Source organism: Tursiops truncatus, chromosome 20, assembly GCF_011762595.2.
Source record: "Tursiops truncatus isolate mTurTru1 chromosome 20, mTurTru1.mat.Y, whole genome shotgun sequence".
Lineage (NCBI taxonomy): Eukaryota > Metazoa > Chordata > Mammalia > Artiodactyla > Delphinidae > Tursiops > Tursiops truncatus.
In genome coordinates, this window is record NC_047053.1 from 55,443,204 (window position 1) to 55,457,987 (window position 14,784).

The 14,784-nt window shown below is 43.1% G+C and overlaps 1 protein-coding gene across 2 annotated transcripts in view; it reads right to left on the minus strand.

The window, feature by feature from the left end:
• KCNJ2 (potassium inwardly rectifying channel subfamily J member 2) overlaps nucleotides 1-14,784 on the minus strand; it is a 63,651-nt gene that overhangs the window by 27,938 nt on the left and 20,929 nt on the right. The gene's annotated exons all lie outside the window — the stretch shown is intronic.

A 14,784-nucleotide genomic window follows, 5' to 3' on the forward strand; every position in this document is an offset into this window, starting at 1 on the left:
AGGAAAAAAGGAAAATCATTTCCGCAGAGATAGCACTGGGATTCCCGGCACGAGTGAGAGACTGTCTGATCTAGAAAAGTAAAGGTGGGGCTTTCCAGTCAGAACAATAAACATATACTAACACATACAAACAACATATACATGCAGAGACCTGTGAAAATATCCACTAGGCATAAAAAAAACATAGAAAGCTTTGGAGCATAGGCAGAATGAAAGAGACTGAAGCTGTTGATTTGATGATCCCTTCAGTGATAACTGTGGAAATTCATTCTGTGAGCAGTCATCCAAGGCATTCTTAAGTAGAAGGCAGAAGCAGATTTGTGTTAAAGAAAAATAAACCTGGCAGCACAGGAAGGAAAATGGATTAGTTGGCGTGGGATGGGAGGTGGGAAAAACATGGCGGAAGTTGTTCAGGTGAGCTGTGGAAGTCTCTCCTAAGACAGAGACAGTGGGAGTGAATGAAGGGAAAAGTTTCTTGAGATAATCTGGGGTGAAATTAATGACATGGCATGACCGATGGATGTTGAAATGGAGGGAAGAATCAAGGATAATACGCAATTTTCTGGTTTGGGCAGTTTGGAAAGGGAAGTTTCTATGAGGGAGCAGGATAGGAGGAGGATGGAGGGAGGCAAGAACTGACTTCACTTCAGATGTGGATCTGGAGTTGTCTAGACAGTCTTATCTAGTTGTTGAAAAGGAAGGTAGAAAGGTCATTTTAAACTCAAGGAAAAGGTCAAATTAGGAAACACAGATTCAGGAGTCACCATACATAGGGTTGACAGAAACCTTAAGGATGAATGAAATTAACCAGGGGAAATGGATAGAATGATAAGAGAGATGCAAGAACTTTGAGGAAAAATAACATTTAAGGAGACGGGCAAAAGAAGTGGCTAAAGAAAATGAAAAGAAAAGCTAGAGGTTGGCAGGAGAATCAGAATAAAGAAGGTTCCCGTTTGTTTATTTTTATTCACTCAATTCATTCATCCATCCCATAAATATTTATTGAGCACCTGTTATGTTCCAAGTCATGGGACTCCACGGAGGGGAGATACCACGTCAGGGAAACAGACCAACTTCTTACTATCATGGGGCTTTAAATCTATTGCAGAAGATGATTTAAGACCATCACCAAAAAAGAAAAAAAAAAAAAGTCATGTGAGTACATGTGTATTTGCAAATTAAAATGTTTTCCTATGAAGGAACAATACCAGTCCTATGGAAACACAGGTTGGGGATCAGAGGAGGTTTCCTGAGGAAGTGGAGATTGGATTGAGATGTGACTAGTAGTCAACCAGGTCAGGTTGCTGGGGTGATGCTACGTGCCGGACAGGGTGGACAGTGTATGTGAACCTCTAGACTCTTTCTTATGACTGCAAAGATACGACAGAAAATGGGAAATAAGTATGGGATGTCCTTTACTTCTCATGCCCCCCTCCAGTTTCTGGGTTGTATGTAACTAGAGGTCTATATTGTAGTACATGACAGTACAGTCGATGCTAAGAAAAGGAAAATTCCTAATCAGATGGGTCATTACAAAGGACAGTGTCTAGGTTGTGTGCAGGTTATCCCCTCACCTCACAGAGTCAGTTCTGAAGGAAAGTCCTTGAAATCAGTATTCTTCGTTATAAAGCCCAGCACTGGAATCCTGCGTCTCTGGTTACTAACAGCCAAAGGGTAGCAGCCTTGCTTAGAGCAGCAACAGAGGCACTTATACGGAGAGGACACCAGGGTTCAGACTCCTGCCCAGTGTGGTGGCGGGAGATCACTGCCTCTGCCTGACAGCTTTGTCACACGGGTCTTCAGGAAGAGACAGCCATAGACTTTGCAAGCCGGGAGCACTTTGCACTCACATGATGGTCAGGAGAAGCTTTCCAATAGATGTGCCCTTATGTGCCTCTTAAAATCAAGGTTCTCTTTCCATATCCCAAAGATTCTTTGTTTTGCAAGAGAAATGAATAAGCAAACTGCTCTTTGAAGTAGAATAAGTAGAAGTCCGAAATAGAGAATTAGAAAAATAAAATTAAGCAACCTGCTTTTTCAAGTGGAATAAATAAAAGTCTGGAGTACAGAATTAGAAAAATAAAATTACAGATGACATACAACATACATACGACAAAATTCCCGCTCCACAAACTCTAGCCCGGTAATCATTGCAGGCCCTCTATGGATTTTAGGCTCATCTTATCAATACCAGCCTTTGGAAAAAGTCTAAGGAGTCTTGTTTTGAAGAAGAATTCAAAGACTACAGAACAACAAACACTAAAGATCAAAAGTAACACAAATGAATACTATCTCAGTAAATGAAATGCTGAGTATGTAATTAACCCTGGCAGAGGTTGGCTAAATTCATCTCTACAAACCACCTCAATCCTTTTCTACAGACGCTCAGATTTTCTATTAAAGTAGCAATTTGCCTTCAAGGTCACGTTCATACTTTGAGGTACCACTCTTAAAAAACTGTTACCGTACAGTTGATCCAGGTGAATGGAAGCTAAAATTTTTGTGGTAAGCACGCTGTAGTTAGAACTAAAAATATTAATGTTCTACACATGAAACTTAGGTAATGTTATAAGTCAATGTTATCTCAATTAAAAATAAATTTTAAATAAAAGGCTGACTGTAGATTAACTAACACCCTTTTCACCAGACAAAAAACACGTTTCACTCAGTAGCTGCAGCTCTTTTCAAAATTTGTTCCATGTTTATAACTTCCCCTGGCTTTGCTCTATTACACTGCGCTATGTTTTTCTTCCTTGTTACAAGCCATATATTACTATGGGCTCTTGTTGGTTGACTAGCAGCCCCCACCTCTGACAAATAATTTGGTATGCTGATTACAAAATTAAGGGCTTCTGACAGAAAGTAGATGTTAATTGCATTTCACTGATGACATTCTAAGCCTTTGTATCCTTCTAATAATGTTAACTTGTTAGTTGTTACAAAGTACTGCAAATCCATAAAATTTCCATGCTGAACATAAAATGATTCATAGCTCCGTCACCCAGAGATGAGTACCGTAAACATTTTGGTATGGTTTTGAAAGAATTTCCTACGCGCGCGCACACACACACACACACACGCACACACACACTGTGTTTGATCCTGTAATTATAGCACTAACTCAGATCTGTGTTCTCTTTTTGCTTATTTGAAAAACTGTGAGGACATTTGAATTGTGTTTATACACCAAACTCTAGAGTCTAAGACTAGTGAAATCCTCTAAATATAGTTGTTTTGTAAGAGGCAATGAAGAGAGCTAGACTAGGTACTGAATTGTAGCTCTGCCCTAGAAATCTTCTTGGAAGCCAGGCCCCATGGTTTTAAATAGTAAGAGGTCAAAGTACTAGATAAACGGCCGATACTGATGTTATCTAAGGAAGAGCAATGACTTGGAAGATGGGGTATGAGTGCTGTGTCTACACAGCCACATGTTGCAAAGTGAAAAATTCCTTGTTTTTTGTCTTAGCTGTGAAGACACAGTGTTTTCATTGTATGGGATTTATTACAAAAATCTAATTCAGTCAATCCAGTTTTCAATGTATAGATGCGCTAACGTCTTATTCTATTAACTATTGAAGAACTTATTTAAAACACCGTCAGGATTTTAGTCCTTAGAACTTGAGATGCCCAGAGGATATAAAACATAAAAGTCAATTAGAATGCAAACGTCACATGCCTGAGTAGGACAGCATTTTATGGAAATCAAGAGGAAAGTAACAGACTTTTAGAATGCACAGTACTGATATGCTGGTCATTTGAATCCACAGGACCTGCATCTGGTTTGGGTTGAGTAAGAAGGTTGAATGTGATGATTCTGTTTCAGAGTGAAAAACTCTTGACTCTAGAAAACAGCACTTTCTCTTTCTTTTATGTTCACATATCTACAGGCCACATAGGATGTCAACACGTTAATTTTTCATCTCAATAAATAGACGTTTGTGCTCAGAGTTCAAGGAGGGTCTGTTTGCTACCAAATTAGATACCATAATAATCACGATGACTTCTGTAGTTTATCAGTTACAGTATTTAAAATAGGGTACGTATGGCCAAAGGGAAAGAGTTGACACTGTAAAGTATATGTGTTTACACAAACAGATAGTATCCTTATTTGCCATCTCAGAAGTAAGTCATGGGAGTCACACTGTGGGGCCCAGAACACCAGCAGCATCCTGACAGGTGTGACTAGGATGGCGCATGACGGTGCAGGTTAGAGGCGTCCTCTGTTACCCTTTGGTGGATATCCCAAGCTCTGCTGCAACTTCTTAGCATAGCTTCATTAAGCGCAACAAAAAGCATGCACAGGGTTTCTCCCACAGGAGACCCCTCCTTGGAAAATTCTGAATGAGAAACCGTTGCCTTTGTGCAACTGGGTTAGAAATTTCACAAGGAGCTTTATGTTTTCATAAACCTTCTTGTTTTTAGGAAGAGGAGAGCTGGACTTTCTTGCTACATTTTGGCACTTCCAGGCCGAGAGAGAATCCGGAAGTGGAAGTGAATGTGAAAGCCAGGGTAAGATAGAAAGAGCGCGACGAAGAAAATAGAACTTCTGGTCATTGACATAACTTCTTCCAGGGGACTAGGTGGATGCTTGAGAAAATTCTGATTTTATGTGATCTCAGGAACTCAATATCTGCCTTAAAAGGTGAGTATTAAAATACTGTGATACCCATCAAATATCAACACCAAGAGTGACTGTAATGCAAACTGTGGACCTCGAGGGATTACAATGTGTCAATGTAGGTTCATCCCACCCTGACGGGGGATGTTTATAAAGGGGGAGGCTTTGCATGTGTGGGAAAGTTCTGTACCTACCTACCTCTCAATTTTGCTGTGAACTTAAAACTGCTCTAAAATAAATAAAGTTAAAAAAAAAACCCAACAACGATGTTTCTAATGGAGAATTTGACTCTGATGAAGATATGCTCATATTAGATTGAAAGAAAATTCCTCTTCCAAGAAATAAAGCACTTATAAGGTAGATACAGCTAGAACTGCATGCAAACCTTTTTTTTTTTTTTTTCCAGTACGTGGGCCTCTCACTGTTGTGGCCTCTCCTGTTGCGGAGCACAGGCTCCGGACACGCAGGCCCAGCGGCCACAGCTCACGGGCCCAGCCGCTCCGCGGCATGCGGGATCTTCCCCGACTGGGGCACAAACCCGCGTCCCCTGCATCGGCAGGCGGACTCTCAACCACTGCGCCACCAGGGAAGCCCCCACATGCAAGCATTTTTACTTGCATCATTCACGAATAAAATAATGCTATGAAGATGCCTGTTAAAATACATACAAGCTAAGGACACTCTTGACTATTGGAGCCTGCCGTCAAATTGGGCAACACACGAGCTACTCAACTGTTGCAACAGTTATTCTGACAACAAGCAAGAGTTTGATCCACATTAAAATTTCTCTCTTCCCCCTCCGAATTTATAATGAAAACTCCGAGGAAAGTACTTTCATAAAACTCTGCTCTTTTTTCTTTGATGTTGCAACTTTTGGCTGGCAAGAATCAGGAAATGGCCCTGACACTGCCAGGGAGAAAGAATACATCCATAATAACCAAACCCAAGAAAGCCATTTAAAAAGGCCTAAAAGTCCTTCACCTGGACAATACAGCTCTTAAGTAATATGTTCTCCAAACGGAGTTTTCACCAGTGTGTTGCCATCTTCCATTTTCTTAGGATATAATTTCCTTCAGGTCTGCATGAAGTTAGGGGAGACAAGTTGCCGCCAAAAATAAGAGTTTGTGTTTCTATAGCATCTGTTTTGGACAGTGTATATAAATAAGAAGAGGCCCCACGCCGGTACAGGACAAAGAAAAATACGTATCTTGTTCTGAAAATGCAACTACATGAAAAAAAAATGTGGGGATGGAGCCCAATATAAACACAATGTCAGAACAAAACAGAACCACCTACAAAAATCTTTCCTGAAAAAGCACCCATTCCTGAAGATGATGCATTGCACGAGGGCTCACACACAGATTTACTAGCTACCCAGAGTGGTCTTCTCACAAAGGCTTCTTTAAGGGAGAACCTTTAAGCCTTGAGGTTAAAAGAAAAAAAACAAACAGCAAGTTATGATTCTCAGATATCTGTTGCCATTCTAAATATTTAACAGAAGTTGGGTGTGGTGGGGACATGCAATTTGATCCCCAAGAGTTGCATCTTGGGTCCAATGGATTGGAGAGTGATCTGAGAATCAACATTCAGGGACAGAGGAATGAATCCCTAAGCAGCTCCACTGTTAAGAAGCGCATCAATCAGTCATTCTATGCCTTTACTTATGTTAACACTGAGACAGGCTGGGACCTGGGACCTGGGACCCTCTGCTGCAGGGCTTGCACCTGGACACATGTCTCCTTGAACAACAAAACACAAAGAAACTATGAGGGACTAAAAGTAACTGCGTGCATGTGTAGTTCGGGCAAATGATGGACAACAAGATACAAAAAGGCCAAAAAGACCAACTGCGACTTCTGAAGAGCCGGGAGCGACAGCAGGGTGCTGTGCAGGCCCCCTGCACTCGACACCATCAAAGGGGTGGGCAGAACGCCTGAGCCACCACTCCCACCCGACCCCCGGACACACCCCTTCCCTCACCCCATATTAGGAACCAGTTCGCCCCCCCTCGGGGGAACCTGTTACTTGTTCTCACTCCCCCACCTGCTGCAGCAGGGGCCCCAATAAAGCCTTGCCTGAATTTCTTGTCTGGTCTCTAATCAACTTCTATTTATTAAAGAAGGCCAAGAACCCTGGTCGGTATCGACATCTTGAGATGGAATTCATTTTTGTTCTTCATACGTATATATAATTTATTTATTATACAGACGTATATGTACGTTCACATGCGTGTGTGTGTATCGCAGTATTTTTAATGCATGTGACTGCAAATTGGATGGGATACTTTTTCAACTGCAGGCTCCCCAGCACATTGCAGGAGTCGAGCATCCCTAGATCCCTGACGTTAAATATTAGACTTATCCTCCAGTCACAGTGAAATCCCAAAATACCCACACATATCCCCAAACACACCCTGGAGAGCGCTACTGCCCTGGTTGGGAATTACTTCGTGAACAGGCTGACAGGCGAGACAGGGATTATTCCCTCTTGAGGTTCCGGCAACCAGAGGCCAGCTTTGCTGAGTTCAGCACCGCACCCCAGCCAGGGGCTTTTTCCAGGGAGCCCCATCCACCATCAAGACCGAGCTTGGCAGGGAGACTTCTTCCAACTTCCCCACTTAGACTGTTTGCTTTCACCAGTGCCTGACGCCGATCTACCCTCTTTGATTTGCTGACATTGATAAGTGAAAGGAAGTAAATGTAGGAAGTCAGAGGAAAAAAATCAATTTTGGATTTTGTTCAAACTGTAAAGAACAAACATATACGATACCTTCAGTCTACATAGATGACCCTTCATTTTCTGGTATTTCTTTTTAAGTTTAATCAATTATTTCAAACATTTTAGAAGTGTTAGAGTTTACTTTCTCTACCTTACTGTGTTCAAATACTCTAATGTGGTTTAAAAAAGAAGTGGTTCCAAAGTACTTTGGGAAAGATAGACACAGAAAATATTAAACGAGGGTCCTGTCTAAAATGGGGAAATCAGATGCTTACAATGTATCAGACACTGCGGTAGATGTTTTGTAAATTCCTTTCGTTTATATCCTCACACCATGCGTGGTAGATACTGTTACCACCATTTTATACATGAGAAAACTGAGCCAAAGAGTTTAAGAAACTCTGAAAAGTACTAATAAGACATATCTCACTTTTAGAATGCATGAGTTTAAAAGTTAACGTTTTTTTTTTTTTTTTTTTTTTTTTTTTTTTGCGGTACGCGGGCCTCTCACTGTTGTGGCCTCTCCCATTGCGGAGCACAGGCTCTGGACGCGCGGGCCCAGCCACTCCGTGGTATGTGGGATCCTCCCGGACCGGGCACGAACCCGTGTCCCCTGCATCGGCAGGCGGACTCCCAGCCACTGCGCCACCAGGGAAGCCCAAAAGTTAACGTGTTTCTAACTTTGACACCAATACAAATATTTTGACACCAATTAAAATGTAAATACATGTTCTTCACCTTCATCCTCATGGAATCCAAAGATAGCCCCTTTGTTGAAACTAAATGTATTTCCGTTATTTTCAATGATTTGCTCAAAGAAGTGTGAAAGAGAAATGATATCTGTTGATCATCCCAGGACTTTTCAGGAGACCTAGACTCTTCCTGTGTGCCCTGAGAGTTAAAGATAGAACACAATGTACCCTTCCGGCCCAGCTGTAGATACACCCAGAATGTCACATGGCCTTGAGATGTTTGGTAGAAAACCAAAAAAGAAACAAAGGCTTCATCTATATGTGGCAAGGGTGTAACCCTGGAAACAAGGGTGTAACCCTGGAAACAAGGATGGGTAGGCACCTGCCACCTGCTTGCTACTCACTGCCCTTCTCCTTCCTTCCCTCCTTTCTTCTTTCCTTCTTTCCATCTCCCAGGGAATATTTACTAAGTGCCTAATAAATGCCGGGCTTTGCGCTCGTGTCCATCTGCCCCATCTCTCAGAGGCTTCTTACTCAGAACATTTTCTCACCTAATCTGTCCGCCCTCTGCTTTAGGAATACGTCCTTAGTTTTTTCTATTCTTCTTGTTCTGGCCCGACTATTAGGAATGCTCTGTCCCATGATCATTTTCGTTGTTGTCCTTTTTTTTTTTTTGCCACGATTCTGGTTTGGAGAGCAACAGTTACAGAGCACGGTGCTGTTTTCCTTCCCACCTCCAGCTTGCCTCCCTCAAGACATTTCTCTAGTTGGAATGTTAAATCTTGGAAGATGGTGGTGACTTATTACATCTACCCTCTGCCCATCTCCCTGATGCCCTGTGGCTGGAACTGGGACCCTATGGAATTAGATGGTGGTGTGATTTTTTTCCTCGGCCAGCTCATGCGCCTACATTTTGGTTTTCCAAGAAAAATGGTCTTTGGTTGGACCTTTGATTTTTTTCACTTTTAAGGAAAAAATCAGCCACATGGCTTAAGACCTGAAGATCTAGTTTCTCTTCACGGCCTTCTTCAGAATGATCCAACTTTCACTGTGCTTGGAAGACATTCATCAGGGTTCCAGCTGACCGCGTCCTCATGCCATTGAAGAAAAGATTTCTTCTCTCTTTTCTTTGCTTTTTCTTTGTTAATTTTGTTGTTTTGGCTGTATTTTGTGGAGGACTGCCAAATAAAAGTGCTTTTACTCAGTCGTCTTCCTTAGAGGTCCTGACCTAGGCAGATTAAATGGAATTTGTCAAGACACTTAAATGTCATGCAAGGGAACCGTTACTCAGCCTGCTTATACACAGGGAAATAAACTCAGATTTTTTCCCCCAGTAATTTCTAGATTCATACAGGTAGCTTATGAATTACTTTGAAGTTCTCAGCGTAAATTGTTTACTAATTGTGGATCCTAAGTGACACTAAAGGAAGGTTTCGCAGGAACCTGAGGTCACTTCATTTAATCTGTAGACTTCAATCTCTTTTCCGTTCATGGAGGAAAGAATAGGTGAGAACATGAGTGGAGCTTTTTCATCTCAGATTGTCAGAGGGAAGAGCAGAGCAGAGGAAGCCGGGAAAGACACAGTCGAAAATGATACAGGGCTGGGCTTCCCTGGTGGCGCAGTGGTTGAGAGTCCGCCTGCCGATGCAGGGGACACGGGTTCAAGCCCCGGTCTGGGAAGATCCCACATGCCGTGGAGCGGCTGGGCCTGTGAGCCATGGCTGCTGGGCCTGCGCGTCCAGAGCCTGTACTCCGCAATGGGAGAGGCCACAACAGTGAGAGGCCCGCGTACCGCAAAAAAAAAAAAAAAACCGGAAAATGATACAGGGCTACCTAGAGCTGATGTCAGTGTGTGTCTGTATGTGTGAATGCATAAAACGTGTGTGAAAAGTTGGGAAGCCTAAGTGGTAATTCCCGGGAGCAGTCAGACTAAAGTGATTTTCAAGTACTGACGGGCATCGGTTCCCAACTCAGCCCTGGTGGCCATCTTTGACAAACTCTGAACAGAAGCCTTCTCTGGGTCAGAAAGACCACTGGAAACACTAGCCATAAATCTAAGATATTATTAACGGCATACTTTTTTTTTTTTTGGCTGTGTTGGGTCTTCGTGTCTGTGCGAGGGCTTTCTCTAGTTGCGGCGAGCGGGGGCCACTCTTCATCACGGTGCGCGGGCCTCTCACTATCGCAGCCTCTCTTGTTGCCGAGCACAGGCTCCAGACGCGCAGGCTCAGTAGTTGTGGCCCACAGGCCCAGTTGCTCCGCGGCATGTGGGATCTTCCCAGACCGGGGCTCGAACCCGTGTCCCCTGCATTGGCAGGCAGATTCTCAACCACTGCACCACCAGGGAAGCCCTAATGGCATACTTTTAATTGTATCTCTGTAAAATCATATCACTGATGCTGAATTTTAGAGGCTGAAGGTGACATTTTCTTTTTTTTTTAATTTTTATTGGAGTGGAGTTGATTTACAATGTTGTGTTAGTTTCAGGTGTACAGCAAAGTGAATCGGTTATACATAGAAACACATCCACTCTTTTTTAGATTCTTTTCCATGTAGGTTATTGCGGAGTATTGAGTAGAGCTCCCTGTGCTCCACTCCCCATTTATCCCTCACCCCCTCCTCCCCCGTAACCATAAGTTTGTTTTCTACATCTGTGAGTCTATTTCTGTTTTGTAAATAAGCCCCTTTGTATCATTTTTTTTAGATTCCACATATAAGTGATGTCATATGGTGTTTGTCTTTCTCTGTCTGACTTACTTCACTCAGTATGATCATCTCTAGGTCCATCCATGTTGCTGCAAATGGCATTATTTTGTTCTTTTTTTATTATAGCTGAGGGACATTTTCTAAAAGATGTTCCAGGTTAGGAAAACCAGAGGGAAGAAAGATTAAGACTGACTAGGTCTTACCTGGAAGAAAGGAGAATCTCTAAAGGTGTGTTCTCCTTTTAAGGCCCCTAAGGAATTAGTTTGTTACCTGTAACCTTCTGGAAGCCCCTTCCAGAGCCTCAGGGAGCAGCTTATCTGCCTCTAAGTCCAAACGATTCAATAAAACATTCATTCAGCCATCTTAATCCCCTTATACACGGAGTGTCGATCCTTTCCATAGGTTTTCAAGAAACCATATTTTTCAGGGTTGGTTGGTTTGTTTGTTTTGTCATCCCACTCTTTAGTCCTTATCTTCTTCAAACACAAAATTTTCAAATTTCACCTTCAAATGGGCCAGGGAAGCAGGACAAGTTCTAGAGAATTATGAGGTTGATGAAGCTTTTCTTTGTCTCTCTTACTTTTAAGCCACCCACCAGGATACCTTCTGCTGCAAAAGTATTTGCTGAGCATTACCAGAAACCTCTGGGAATATGAAGAATGCAGGTCGTACAGAAAAGTGGAAGCAGCAAGGAAGGGAATGATGGCCTGGTAGCCAGGCCAAAATATCCAGGAGACAGATTCTCCATCGATGAGGACGTGTTGTAGCCTAGTAAGATGGAAGTTTCTCAGGGTCCTGAGTCAGTGAAGGGTTGATGTATCCATTGGAAAAATCATCCACACCAAGCATGGCACTGACCAGTTTGTCTGCCTGGAAACTGTTTCTTTCGTGGCATGTGGAAGCTGGTAGATACGAAGGAGATACCTTCTCCTATCCTTCCCCCTCCTGTGAAGGGCTTTCCATAACGTTAATCTTTCAACAGGTCTCACAGTGGATCACCCTGGCGTATGTTCATCTTCTTGGGTGAGTTTGACTTTTGGACACGGAGACAAGTACCTTCAAGACCTTAGGCACCGAATCCAGCCCAGTCAACAAGATGCATGGAACACCTGTGCTCCTGCAACTGGGATAGCACTTTGACAAATCAACTAACAGAAAGGTCATGAGACATCGGTAGAATTTTCGTAACTAATCACAGTTCAGTTTCCTTAGATCATGCTTCCTCTTTGTGGCACAAACTCAAATTGCGTGGTGAAAGCATGGTTGGAATACACAGTGTATGTGGATTCCAGAACTGCATGATTCTCTGGAGCTGGAAGCACGAGGAAAGCCTGAGATGGAAGAAAATGTGCCTTGCATATAAGTCAGAAGGAATTAAACTGTCCATGCAGCCGTCTAACGAACCTGTCAAGATGCCAATTTCTGGCTGTCGTGTGCATCAGCGGTGCTCACTGATAGATCCCTGGCCTCCTCTGCTTCCATTCCTGCCATCAGAGAAGGGGCAGCAGCTTTGTCCACTGCAAACTAAGACTGTATAACAAGGCTAACAGAGCACCGTGGGTCAAGTTGCAGCAGGAGTGCTGGCAAATACATGGGAATGAGTCAACGCAGGATTAGAACAAAGAATGTAATTCATGGAACCATCTCAAATGTACATGTTGGGATGTGCTGAATCGTCCGGCTGGAGTGGCTATGTCGCAGCATGTGAAGGTGATTTACATAATTGTGAACTGGTGCCCACAGAACCAATGTGACTTGGAAATTTACAACCCTGAAATCACGGAAGATGTACACAGAGGCAGACACAACCCGCAGTACACAAAACCCATGACAGCCCTTGACTACTGTTAAATATTTAGTGAACTCCAATAGGACACAGCTAGGATGGGACTGGTGGCTCCTTGAACTACTGAAGGGCCAAGCCTGGGCCCCCTCCCACCTAAGAATGAAAAGGTTACATTGTTGCAAGTGAGTGTGGTAACCTGGATTCAGCTCAACTGGAAGAGTTTAGGAATGTGAACAGAAGCGTTACTCTGAATCTATCTGCCTTCCAGAAGCCTTCTGATGTGTCTACCTAGAAATACCCTTCCCACCCTCAAAATCAATGTGTATTCTTTAACCTTCCAATCAGCCCTCTCTCCTGACTCCAGTTTCTTTTTTTTTTCTTTTTAGAATTTTTTTTTTTTGACGTGGACCATGTTTAAAATCTGGATTGAATTTGTTACAATATTGCTTCTGTTTTACGTTTTGGTCTTTTGGTTGCGAGGCATGTGGGATCTTCACTCCCTGACCAGGGATCGAACCCACGTCTCCTGCATCGGAAGGCGAAGTCTCAGTCACTGGACCACCAGGGAAGTCTTCTGATTCCTCTGTTTCTTAATTCAGCCATGCCGAGACCAGCTTTGATGCTTCCAGCCACCTTCTCCTCCACCGTGATTTAAACAGTTGTCAAGTCACGTACATCCCTTTTCTGAATCATCTCTGGAGACAATCCCTTCCTTTCCATTCTCAAGTCCAAGTACTTATGGCCTCTCACCTGAACTATTGAGCCATAGGTGCTTAATTAGCCTACAAAGCTCCATCTTCATCTCCTATCCCTCCAGTCACCTGTGCGCATTGGGCCCGTCATCTTCCTAAAAAGCCCATCATTTTAGCTTCTTAAAGAGCGACATCATTCCCTTATTCACAAGACTTCAGTGGTTGCTCACAACCTTCTATTTCAAGAAAAATCATTTAAAGTTCTTAAGCTACGTTCCAATCATATTCCTCGTTAATGTCACAGAGTAGCTACCCCCTAGACGAGGGCTTCTCATTGACATATTGGACTGAACACTTGCTCTTCACGGGGGCCTGTCCTGTGCACTGTAGAATGTTTAGCAGCATATCTGTCTAGATGCTGATAGCACCCAGCCCCACAACTGCAGCAACCAAAAAGGCCTCTAGACATTGTCAAAAGTTCTGGGGTAGCAAAATTCCTGCCCTAGACAAGATGGGTGTCTTAAGGTTCTTAAGATATGCCTTAGGTCTCCCATGTTTATATGTGGGTTTGCAGTGGGTGCTCTGCTTGCAATGTCCTGCCTGCCACCTTTATCCCTTCAAACCATACCCATCATTTCAGGTTTATCTCCAAAGCTCCCCGGTACCATCGTCCTCTCTGTTTTAACCAGCCTTCCTGAATAGAAATATTTTCCTTTGCCTTTGGATCCCCACAGCACTTGCTGTATTTCCTAAACCATTTACCTTATCTTGACCATCTTCCTTCAACCTGACTGCTAAAAAAGTTCACAGAAGCAAACTTGGGGCCCATTATACAAACATATAAATATTAACGGCATGCCTTATATACGCTACTCTCTATTCTGTTTTAATTTTACTTCCCTTCTATTTCGCCTCTAGCAAATCTATTGTATCTTTTTGTATGAATTTTTTACTGGTGTCTAAATACTAAAAGAAAAAAGTCTTCATGTAATTATCTCAAACTCACTGATGAATACAATAACGCGATGCTCTCTTTTATCAAATGTGATAGGAAATGAACCACAGCCTCTTTACAGAGAGAAAAAACAAACCAGAGCGAGCCGGACCCTCAGAACCATCTGCACCTTCCTCTTCCTTTTTACTTGAGGAGCCTGGAATCTGGGAGGAGAAAATGGCCTTCCCGAGGTGGTAGATCCAGCCTGTTACAGTCAAGGTAAGTGTCCAGGCTCCTGTTCAGAACTATTGTACTGGACCATTTGTTCCTCACATGGGTTCCACGGGTCAGTGTCTTGTGCACCACTTGGGAACTTATTAGTAATGCAAATTCTGGGGCCCCTCAAGCCTGCTACTTAGACATTCTGGGGTGAGGGCCTTCTCTCTATGCTTGTCTCGTGCAGGAAATCTCAAGCCCCAGTGCATCAGAATGACTCAGAGGACCCGCTTGCATTCAGAGTGGCCCTTTACCACGGGCAGTGCTGGGTGAGAGGTAAGCGGACACGGATTCGCAAGAGCAGACTGGGGAAGGCGGCTGTGCTCAGTATCAAGTGAACAACCTGACCTACTTCCTGGAAT